Below are 12,482 nucleotides of genomic sequence, written 5' to 3'. Positions count from 1 at the left end.
CATTTCGTATTTTTTTCACGTGCCTGCGTACTGCTAATTATGTTTTTTCCTTGTGTCTGGATTGTGTCAATAAAACGTTAATGAAGTTTACGCACTGAAAGTATTAACTTCAGTGCTGGTCAATGCCAATACAAGCGGGTATTTCTAATTTCCTGGACCCCTTCGCAACGGCCGGGCAAACATTACATTTGATTGTTATTTTTCTCAGCGAGGAAAACGAAATCCAAGGCCTACAAGAATCAAATTCAAAACTGGAAAAGCAAAAAGGCGAAGAAGCTAAATAAAATACAAAAATACCAAATACAGAAAAAAAAAAACAAAAGCCAGAGCGTGGCGGAGCAAAACAAAAGAAATGACTGCCGTTGTTTGGACTGCATACAAATTTCGCATTAGCCCCGGCAACAATTTTCCCAGCTACCCTGCTCCACAGCTCCACAGCTAGCCATCCACCCAGCTCCGGAGGTAATGGAGTTCCGCTTTCATCTGGCTACGGCTCCTTTTTGTAATGGCCCACATATATAGCATATAGATTGGGTGCTGGGTGGCAAGTGGAAAGTGGGTGGTTTTGGGGTTTTCATGCCGCTCATTCATACTTCAATTTGGTGTGGACTTTTATATAAAATTTCATTAATTTCCAATCTCCTGGCGCGGTTTGCATGGCATATACATATATACCATATGCCATATATATATTTATTTGTGTACAACATTGTGGAATGTGCAGCCATCCACCCCCGAAAGGCCACTCACCCTAACACTCACTGAGACATCTTGACGACGACGAATTTTGGTCCATGTTTCCCTCATATCGAGGGCTCAGTGTGCTGCATTCTGTGGGAAGGAGGAGGGGGGGAGTGTTTCGTCTGCAACCCCAGAACGTCCATACAATTCAATCGTGAAATGTACTTTCAGTGCGCGTGGATAATATGTTCCTGCTGCTTTCACTTTCACTTTCTCAATTCTCCATATATTACATACATTTAGTTCTAAACTCTATGGTTGAGAAACATATTCGAAATAGAATCGTGGGAAATTATTATGCACATTTACACACTGTTATATTGAACGCATTTATATGTTCACTCGAACAATTTTCGAAGCGCATAAAACCAACTTGTAGGACACATTCCACATTTTTCCCCATTTTCCCAATGTGTGTGCATGTTCATTGGGGTAAAAGTAAGGCTAAGAGTAGAAAGTAAGCAGTATTTAAGCCCTGCCATCTGTGCCCCACCTTGACATCTGTTCACCGCAGTTGATTATTTCTCAACCCATGGCCTTTCCCCTTTGAGCATATATTGTAATTTTTCATCTCTATTTAATTTTAGGGTTACCTTCACCCATGCCAACCACATCCCCTTGAGAAAGCACACCTAAGCCCAACACCCCCGTACTCCGCCTCACTCATTTCCGTTTTAGTTTCTCAGTTTTTCTTTTTTTTTTTGTCAGGAAAACGTGGTCCAATGTCTAGAGCAACATTTTGGCTCTGAAGAACGAAAAGTCCCACGACTTGATCCGCATCCTCCATCCAATGTTTTCGTGGCTGGAAAGCTGTTGCTCTGGCCCAGAACGTCTCATACTTCTCGACCTGGTTCTAAACAACATTTTCGTAGCCACTTGCCTAGCTCTCCGACCGTTCAATAATCTCGATTTAGCAGGCACATCACGTAATTCTAATTTAAAAATTACAAGCCTTGCTTGGCAGCCGGTATCATGCATTTGATAAGGCCACATCACATATGCATGTATGTATGTGGTACATAAGTATGTGTGTTTTCTGGCCTATATACATACATATATACACCGGCTGGATTAGCGCCGTTTATTACCTGGAAACACGTGGGGGTTTGCTAATCCTCGAAAGTTTATGCGAGACGAATATTTACCAATGTAACTATAATATTCCCTATAAAACAGGCCAAAAACATATGACTTAAGGAAAGGTTAAGTGACGATATTTCCTAGGACCATAGGTGCTTCAATTTGCATTTGAAATATATTTACCTTTTTCTTCATTTAACGCCAATCATCTGCGTTTGAACAATGGTACAGGTAGTCTGAAAAGAAATGAACGAGAAATGTTTAATATAAAGCAATCTTAGGATATATTTACACATATGTACAAAAGATGCAACATAATGTGCTTTGCAACACTGCCACTACAATTAACCGTTTTCAGTCAACAAGTAGCAGGTAGCAGGTGGAAAGCAGCTTTTCAGCGCGCATTCGAACTCCAAAAGGCACATCCTCGTTTTCCGCAGTGAATTCATGAAAGCACTCACAGTTGTTGAGGGGACTTCTTTCGGTAATGTAGCGAGTGCCAAGCCCTAATTAGAACACTAAGTATTTGGGTTTTTTTTTGTTTTTTTTTTTTTTTTTTTTGCACAGCACTTGCATTCAATTAGTTGCAAGCGAGTAACGATGAAAAGTAAGGTGTTGCTTTCGGTAAAATGAACTACGAGCAAAGGTGCAAATATTCACATGAAAACGAAACATCAGATCTTTTCGAGTACGGATTAGCTGCAATAATAAATCATTCCACCTGTTGATGATTACACTCGCATGTCAATGTCAATGCATATGTATGTATGTACATTCTCTTTAAACATTCGTCTTAAAATAGAGACATTTACCTTATTAATGTTGAACGCCACAAAAGAAAAAGAAGTACATCAATTATTTTAGTCATTCCTTTATTTAACGACTATTTGAGTAGTCGTTATGATTACGACGCTATTACAGAAAAGTGACTTGTGTGAATAATGCAAAGGATGTTTTTATCGCGTATTCATAGGTATTATTATACAGCCCATCATCAGCCTTAAAACTTTAACTTTGTTGAGATGAGTTAAAAACGCACCGATGATGAGATTTGACAGCGATGGGCAGAGATGAGTTAAATCAGCTGACGAACAGAGGCGAAAAAAATTTAATTTCACTTAAATCTTTCTTTCAATTAAAAGTTTTAATTGATTTTTCGTATATTCATTCACGCACACATGCACATATTGTGTGTGCGTGTCCGACATTGCGTGTGTGTATAACGCGCGCGTTTGCGTGTGTGTGTGTGTGTGTGTAAATTAAGTTCGCGCTACCTGCAGTCCGTAATTAATAATAAATACACGGACTGAGGTGTGGGAAAAGTTAGTTCAAGACCCTTTTTTACAAACGTAGTGCAAGCAACATTGTTTCGTGGTTCTAGTCAACTGATTATTGTTCTAAAGTTCTATTGCAAAGTTAGAAGTTTTCTTCGTTTTATCATTACTATAGTTAAGTTATTATAATCGTTTTTTTCAACCAATTGGATTGAAATTAATATCTCGCAATTTTTATTTTAATTATTATGAAATTTTGTAAGTTGCCCCCGGTTTTTGCGAGTGTTGACTGCAATCAAACCGATTTGTATGAGCGTACACTTGGAGTAACCCTCACTAATGTTTGCTTATGTTTGTTGCTGAACCACATATGTATCGAACATCATGGTATACTAAACAAGTTGAAAGTAGAGTTTAGACAATAGGAAAAACCAGTCCTATTTGATAGTATAGTATACAAAGAAAATAACTTTCGAGACTGAAACGCGACTTCTCCAAGTGCACGACTCTAGCATCGAACATGTTCGGAGCAACTGAATCGAACCTGTCATCTCCGAATCGAACTTCGAACTCCAGCCGCGTAGGAGCTGATCATGAGAAGCCGAGAGAGAGAGAGACGAAAGAGAGCTCTCGAGAGCGAATGGAGGGCATAAAAGGAGTAAACAATGATGAAGAACGAACGCCACAAAGAAGAGCGCAGAGGGTAAACTGAAACTTATTTATGAGTTTAGAGAAGCAGAAGATGAAGTAAATGGTAAAATGGTAAATGGCGTAGGCGCTAAAGAACAATAAACTCGCAAAACAAGCAAAACACACAACAGTGAGCCCCCCACAGAAAACAGTCCGATAATAAAGCCGAAATAATGCAAAAATCACATACATAATGTGTATGTATGTATGTATGTATGTACGTAATAGTTGAGCCGAGAATATGAAAATAAAGCATATTATGTCAAGGTAAATGGAAAAGGCGATTGCATAAAACGTGCAAACTTGGGGAACCCCCTTCCCATAATTCAGTTTAAAAAAACCGTATTCCAATCGGCATTCGTTGAATGAAATGCATTGATAAATAAATAAATCGCTATTTATGTACGCATTTGCTTTATTTCCAGCCGACTTATCGCCTTTATTGCGCCTCAACTGCAGTTTTTCCCTTCCATATTTATTCATACCGTGCCATTTATGTAACTATTTTCAGAACTGATAGACTAGTTTACCTACATAGATAACTCAAATGCACAGAGGGAGTGAAAAAGACGTCTCTTTATGTCTTTGTGTCGATTTATGTTACGATACATTTACAATAGAAGCATTGTTTGAAAATTGCTCAAATTCTGGTTAAATCGCAACCGCCTTAAAGTGCAAACACTACAATCTGCATTTTTGCATTGGGGTCAAAGTAAAGAATACTTAATAAAAGCTATGAATTATTCAATTTACTGCCAATTGTGCACGTTGCTAATTTAAAAATGTTCTTTGCTGTTTGGCCATCATTTACTTTATGCGGATAAAATTTAATCCCCAAGGGTTTTATGCAAAATCAATTAGCAATTGCCAACCAAAAGTCTGATATTAGTATCATTACATTATCTTCTTTTCTTTTTGGTTTGACAACGTAATAGTTCGCTTTAACTTTTGCGTGTGATTATTGAGTAAATTTAAAATAAACATTTCATACGATTTATTTTTTTTTTTTAATATTAAATACATCATCAATCAGTGCCAATTTTCTGGCATAGACAAATTTCACCCTTTTTCCCGCCCAACATTATTTTTTTCAAGCGCATTGTTCTCCTTTAAAAAAAAGGTCTGTTCTCGATGTTTCGCTGGCGTAAAATTTGGTTTCCAATTAGCCAGACGACAAACACAAATAAGTCGAAACAAACTCTCGGTTTTGTTGTGCAGTGTAGGTTGGTACATACACCACCGTTTTTCTGAGACAGCTTTTTCACACATTTTTCGGGCATTTTCAGACATTCTGCACGTTTCGCGCATTATTTCGATTTGAAGTGATTCATTCATGTTCAAAATGCTGCTCACATGCGTTTTCAAAAACTTGTCAATCGACCGATAAGTGTAAAGCTCACCAGATACATACATGCATATGTACATACGTACATACATACAAGATGACGCATCCTGCACGAAGAAACAGCACTCTTGTGCTTTGCAGATGCCATCTCTCACTTCAAATGCTATTCTGCAGATACATTATCTTACCCTTCTGGCAAAGATGAAAAGAGGCCGTTTCGCTGACCAAAAGTTCTGGAATTTACATACATACATACAAATGTACATAGGTATATGTACATATTCGTGGACCGAGGAAGCTGGCTCGGTTTGGCTTAAGACTATCATTATCGCGTGGTTTCGATCAGGAAGCCGAAAAAAGATGGTCAAGCTGTACTTCCTTAATGCCAAAAGCAAACAGTAACACAGTTACCACAGGCAATCCTTCATCTGCAACACAGCAGCAGCCTGTCTGGTGGTTTAAACTTCGGTTTTCTCAGCATCTTTCTTCTTTCTTTTTTTTCCCCTCAGCTTTTTTCTTCTTTTACTTTTTCGCTTTGTGCTTGGGCCCCAACTTTATTTGAAACTCCAACGCCAGCTCCAGCTTCAGCTCCACAGAGCTCTGCCTTTCCGCTTGGGCCATAATTGTTGTCAAAACGAGTTTTCGATGAAGTGGTTGCTCTGGTTGTTGTTGCTACTACTTGCTCCTGTTGTTGTTGTTGTTGCTTTGCTGTTGAAGTGACCGTTGCTGTTGCCACTTTTGTTGTTGTTGGTAATGGTGCACGTTAGTCTTAACTACAGCTAACCAAAACCTCGAATTCTAACTCAACGTTAACTCGAGCATGTAGAGAGAGGTCTGCAAAGATCGCATTTGCTGGACGCCTCGACTACGCTATACCCACTGATTAGAAGAATTTTATGGGAAATTCAGCCAGCGTATGCTCATTTTGACCCAATCTCAATATTTAATCGCATATAGAGACCGCAAGACCTCGCATGCCTCGACTATAATATACCCACTAACTGCGATGATTTTACACAAAATACATTAAATTGTATATCGTGCTGGTAAGCTAACCCAAATCTTTACAAACTTTACGCATTAGAGAACTTATAATATCTGAAGGTGTATAAGTATCTTTTATTATGCATTATATGAACGTATATCTGATGGTGCATAGATATTCACACCAGGAACTGCTCATGTAGAGGAGTCTTGAATCATTGAGAAAATCTACCTCTGATAGAAGTATAGTATATAGTATAGTATAGAAGAATCCCAATATGAAACAACTACAATAATAAAATACCAATAGTAGTTTGATAGACTCCAATGATAATTTAAAAGAAGCCCGTTAGTTATGGTCCATTCACAGACTCTTTGTCATTGCCCTGGGAAACCCTTCGGCATTTTAGGAGGAGCACTTGGTGGTGCAGTGGAACAGTGACTTGGCTTCCAGTCCAGTAAAGTCGAATCGTTTTCGATATTCAGCGCAACATTGGTAGCTTATGTGTGAAATGTGTGTAGAATGCCTTGGTTCGCATCTACACATGCCACAAGACTGCTGATGCATCGTTTATCACCAGTGTTTGGTGACTTCCCCATTCCCAAGTTGACTTACGACCAATTCCAATTTCAAATCAATGACCTCAAATGTACCCTGTTCGTTTGATATTTTCCGTTTGCTGATGTTATTTTCCCTGGCTTGTCTACGAATATTTAGATAACGTCTTTCTCGAGTGCCGTCGGTGGAAAAAATGCGGCGACAATTACAAGCGAGCGCGGTTTGAACAATTTCCGACTCGGCATTCCGGGTCATTGTCTTGATAAAAAATCGAGCTCTATCAAAAGTTTGCCAGTTCTCCCAAGCCAATTGTACTTTAAAATGTTGAGGTAGTTTTAATGAACTTCGAATTCGTCGCTTCTGCAGCCGACTGACAGACTGACTGACAGTCCAACCACAAAATTGCCACAGGCATGTTTGCCCCTGGCAGCCCAAAATTCAGCTTAAGCCAGACGCAAATCGCACTGAAAACTTCCTCTCGTCAACGAATTGAAGGTAATAATCCCTCTTCAAGTCCTTTTCGCTTAACGTTATTTATGATTTTTCTAAAATCCTTATTCAGGCTTTCCTTGGATAATCTTTAATTACACTTACTGAGGTTGAAAGAGATATTTACTACAGATATGAGATGTTCAGATGTTTCATGTCCTTATAAAAACCTTTTTGGTTCTTATTTATCACGAAATGTTTTTTACAATATTTTATCTATAAGATTCCCAGGGTTGTCAACTACTCTACTAATCTATGTATGTTCATATTGCTTGTGTATAAATGTTTCACATGTTCCCTTTAGGACCAATTTCGATTAATGTTTCGTGTAGAAAATGAAAAGGCAATACTTAAGTGAATTTTGTTTAATAATTGCTTTCAATCAAATACATACACATTTCTAATTGGTCTTGATCGTTTTTGTGGCAACTGTACATATTGTATGAGTCCCAAATTTTTTATTTTCTGTTTAATGCAAGTGTTTTTGAGACAAAATTAAGTTTATAATTCTGTTTTTTTTTCTATGTTACCCAATGGAAAGAGTAAGGAATCTTTGTCTTGTCAGAGATGAAGTGGAAATTCTATTTCCGTCATAAGAAAATTCCATTTCTGTCATATTTAATTTGGGTTGTAGTAAATAGGCGCCCCAACATAAAATCCATAATCATATTATACCATTTAATACCCATAAAATTCAGGGTCGTAAACTTTAATTTTGACTACAGATCTTATATTTATCGTAAATAACATGTAACATTTTAATTTCTAGTATAGTATATATGGTATAGATATATATATATAGCATTTCTAGGAGAAGTAGCATTCCTCAAAGCGAATGCATACATTTTAATCGTTTTAGATTTGACCCTTAGTGCATATAAGCCATCAAAAATGTTTGGGCGTGGGTATATCCAATTTTTCCCCATTCTTATTGGCACTTTTTCGTGGGGTCTGACTTTCTGTTCCGCAATATGCGCATCTTTGCTGGATTTGCTTCGTGCTAATCCCTTTGTTTGTTTTTAGCTTTCCCCGTTTTCCCTGTCCTCCTGCTACATTTTCGCTCCCTTCGCCTGCAGTTCTTATTCGTCCCAAGGATAAATTCATGAAAACAAAAAGTGCTCCGCCAAAAACACCAACTCACACACACACACACGCACCTATCTACCAATAATACCAAGGTAATAGCACCCGCAGAAACACGCACACTTTGACAGTACCACCGGTGTGCGACTAACTGTACTGCATGGACAAAACACAAAAAACGAACAAGAAATGAAGCCGAAGCTTATATACCCTTGCAGTAATAATACAAAACACCTGTAGGCCGAGCAGCACTTCATGATGAAGAACCATTTATATATTTATATTTATATTTTATTCACTAATTCAGTTAATTTTCTGATTTTTTCTATGACCGCTACATGATGCAGTCATCCGATTTCGATCACCAATTAGATAAGTTTATATGATCAATAGCAACAATGGTACATTTTTTGTTGAATCATTATGTCTATGGTAGCTTTATGATATAGCGGTCTGATCCCATTCCGATACAGATATGCAATTACTAACTGCAATTGAAAACATTTGAAAAACTTTTATGCAGATCGCTATAAAACTGAGAATTGTTTTTATAGAAATGGAGGGACAAACGGACAGGAGGAAATGATCGTATCAACTTCACGGTTAGTACTGATCATGATATAGTGATATATAGAATTCAACATGCCCTCTGCAAGGGTATATAACCTGAAATAAGAACAGAAAAAAAGTTAAGTTTCTCTTCTGTTCGCTGTCTTCTAATTTCTGTTCGTGCTTTTGTTCCTCCATTACTGGTTTGTTTTGTTTTGTTCTGCGTTTGTTTGTTTGTTTGTTTGTTTTTCTTTCTTTCTTAATTTTTGGCAACGTCAATTACACGCGAAACTTCTTGCCTGAGTGCTTAACCCTTGGCAGGGCGCGCAGGTAGTGAGCGCTCTCGTATTAACCCCACAGCGCTCACGCGTTATTTTTGCAGACTCGATTTGAAAAACGGTTGCAAATTTGAGATCATACTGCATATTAGCCACCAATTTGTAACGGGATCAGTGAATTGAGTTCAGGAAAAACGGCGATCTCCGTGCAGATGGTTCGTTACTTTAGTTTTTGGGGGTTAATGGCTTTTAAACTGCAGACTGCACTTTACGTACATATGTACATACATACACATATCTACATATATATATATATTTAAATCTATATGTAATATGTATGTTTTCTTTTTTCTTTGCCTTTCCCTTATTTTCCTGACTTCGGAAACGCAAATGATGCAGTTTGTTTGATTCATTTGACATTACAATTGCTGCAGCTGCACGTTGTTGTTCTCGTTTTGTTGTTGCTGCTGCTGCTGCTGCTGGCGATGCTGCATTTTGCTTCAGTTTCAGTTTTTCATGTTTTTCCAAGCACAAACCACGCTGCAGTCGCTGCTGTTGTTGTTGTTGTTGTTGTTATCATTGCTGCTTCTGTTGTTTTGCAGGTAAGTCGAAGATGAGTGTCGAACCGGTTCAACGGGTACACACGACCACCATTGAAAGAAGCCACATACGTACATGAAGACACACACACACACACAAACGCACACGGGCAGCACTTGCAGTCTCCCTCCCGCTCGCTGGCTCCCTGTATCTCTCTCCCTCGCACTCAATGCACTTATTTTAACTCTTTATCTCTCCACTCTCTTTACCACGCTTTGTGTTGATCCGCTCTCCGCTCCGTTATTTACTCCACGGCGTGGCTTTTCCAAATATAATCACCTTTTGGCGTTCGCTGCTTGTAAGGGGGTTGAAGTGGTGTGTGAGGGGGGGACTTGTTGTTGTTTTCGTTTAAGGGGTATCACTTGCAAGTAACCGAAAAAAAAGTGTGAGTAATGCACTCCGGGACAGCCGCAACAGCCGCGTGTTTGGCGGCGTTTGAAAAAAAAAAGCAAACACACACACTCGCCGCCACTCAACTCAAGTGAACTCCACGCGACGCGAGGCGAGTCGAGACGACTTTTCGTGTTTCGTTAACCGCGACTGTCCATTCAATTGGCGGCAACAACTGACTGCTTCGCGCACTCGACTACGTACATATGTGTATGTGGGTGGGCGATGCGCTCGACGTTTCACTCTAGCAACAACCTACGCGACCGGCGTTTGCAACAACACTGCGACGCACATCTGTTCGAGAGCAGGCCGCTCGAGCCGAATCGAACCGAGTCGCGTCGAACCGAATCGAACTAAGCCGAGCCGACACGCAACATGTTCGACTGGAACATCGGCTGAGGGGTTGCAACAGCAACAAAGCACTGTAACAAAACATGTACAAAGAATTAAGAAATCAATTTTTACCCTGTGATGTTATTATGTACGGATTCTTCACTTAATAAATAAATATAAATAAATATTTTGAAACACAAAAAATTAAATCAATCATTTGTGTAACAAAATGCGTTGCATACACTTGGGCGTGTGTGTCATCATCATTGAGATAATCAAAACAAAACCAGGGTACGAAAGTCGTGAAGATTTGAACGTATGAACGTGTGAGATCTCAGGAAATATAACAGCTACAAGGTGGAGATTAAGCAATACATGTTCTAGAGACATAGACGCAGAGAAAGATTGCCATGCCTCCACGCCCACTCGAACGCCCACAAACAGCCAAAAACTGCTCTGCTTGCACTTTCGAAAGTTATTTTTCTTCGTTTTATCGTCTAGCTTGTCAATTTCTATTGGTATAAAAAAGAACACTTTGGTTACGCCCTTCCTGTCACGCCCACACTTTTGAAGAATTTTTAAATACTTTCTCATTTTATTCCCCAATATCTATCGATATCCCCGAAAAATGGTAAAATTTCGCGTTCGCATTTCCACTAGCCGAGTAACGGGTATCTGATAATCGGGGAACTCGACTATAGATTCTATCTTCTCAAGAACAGAGCTTAGTACGACATATGTATGTATTCAAAAAATCAGTTAAACTCAAATTAAAAATTTCAGCTCCATCGTGAACGGTAGAATTGAAAAGGGGCTGCTGCTAGTGCAACTCATTTTAAAATTTCAGCGGCTAGCATCATTAATTACGTCACCGTGGCGACGTCACCGACAAAGAAGAAGGAAAGTGAAGCGTTCTCTGTGCCCTTGAATAACTGCGAAGAATTAAGTACGCCGGTAAGTGGAAACATTTACGCTCTACCCTGGACAGCACACACGCGCCCACGTGTGGATACACTGCGAGAAACGAGTGGCAATTCTAATTCATTTCATTTACAAATATAAAGTTAATTTTACAAATAATTGAATAGTAAGATATCATGGGAAACCAGTACAACTTGATAATAGCGTAACAGCAATGCCATTATTACTAAATTTTAATTTCAATTTCAATACTTTAAGTTGCTGAATGTTTAAAGTTTTCGACGTTTGATATTATGCCTTAATATATTATTATGGATCAATAATAAGATTTATCAGAAAATAAAGCTAATTTTCTGTAGGATTTGAGCATGGACATAATTTGAATTCGACAATTTTCGATTTTCATATCAACTGAATTTCAGTTTGATCATATAAGTAAATCATATAAGTATTATTTTTAAAACCTAAACTATTCTAAGTACTCTCTGCTGCAAAGAATATATATATATATATATAAATGCCAAAATATTCCATTAGCTTAGCTTATAAAACAATAACCAATTTTCTTTTATCTCTCTTTTTTCGTTCTATTTACAAAAAGGAATCAGCAGGAACTTATCCTTGCCGGATAATAATAATAATAATAATATTAAAGGATCAAATGCTGCAATAGTGGAGGTGTCCACATAACTACTACTATAACATAAATACTATACATAACAACTATTTTTGAAGGTAAAAAAAAATAAAATTAATAGGCAGAAAAGAAATGTTAACTAGTGTTTTGCAGACGATGGAATTACTTTAGAGGATTTCAAAATACTAAAAAAGAAGGATATTCTCTTTTTATTCCGCAATGAACAACGCGTGCAAATAGTCCGATTTAGGCAACATTTGCAAAAATGGATTATTTTAATAGCTTTTTATTTATTTAACAAACCCTTCTTTTTTTAGGAAAATACAAGTGTTGGCAGAGCAATCGTTTTTACGCCAATTGATTGTATATAGTATAGAATAATAAAAGATATATATTTTTTGATTTGGAATGCAGGAACTAAAAGAAATGTTGCTCGATCATGATAGGCGACAATTGGTATTTTTGTTACAATAATAACTTATATACTTTTAAAGAATATTCAATGAATATTCCCTCCAACAAGAAAAAG

General features: G+C 38.0%; 1 protein-coding gene and 1 long non-coding RNA gene across 4 annotated transcripts in view; one reads left to right on the top strand and one right to left on the bottom strand.

Annotated features, from left to right (window-relative positions):
• The window catches only part of LOC117147416, a 105,430-nt gene extending 95,089 nt beyond the window's left edge, over positions 1-10,341 (bottom strand). Inside the window, exons 1-2 of one of the 3 annotated variants that reach the window (XM_033314294.1) lie at positions 9,882-10,341; positions 2,005-2,057 (exon numbers count right to left, since the gene is read on the bottom strand). The gene's annotated coding sequence lies outside the window, so the exon portion shown is untranslated. The remainder of the gene's footprint in view (positions 1-2,004; positions 2,058-9,881) is intronic. The other 2 variants (XM_033314295.1, XM_033314296.1) reach the window with 2 other exon arrangements.
• Positions 9,589-12,003, top strand: LOC117147418. The gene is made up of 3 exons (XR_004459842.1): positions 9,589-9,674; positions 11,179-11,349; positions 11,918-12,003. It is a non-coding gene; the product is annotated as an uncharacterized LOC117147418 (long non-coding RNA).
• The last annotated feature ends 479 nt before the right edge of the window (positions 12,004-12,482 follow it).

Source organism: Drosophila mauritiana, chromosome X (genome assembly GCF_004382145.1).
Source record: "Drosophila mauritiana strain mau12 chromosome X, ASM438214v1, whole genome shotgun sequence".
NCBI lineage: Eukaryota > Metazoa > Arthropoda > Insecta > Diptera > Drosophilidae > Drosophila > Drosophila mauritiana.
The sequence above is the reverse complement of the archived record's forward strand: the minus strand, read 5'-3'. Positions and strand labels throughout refer to the sequence as shown.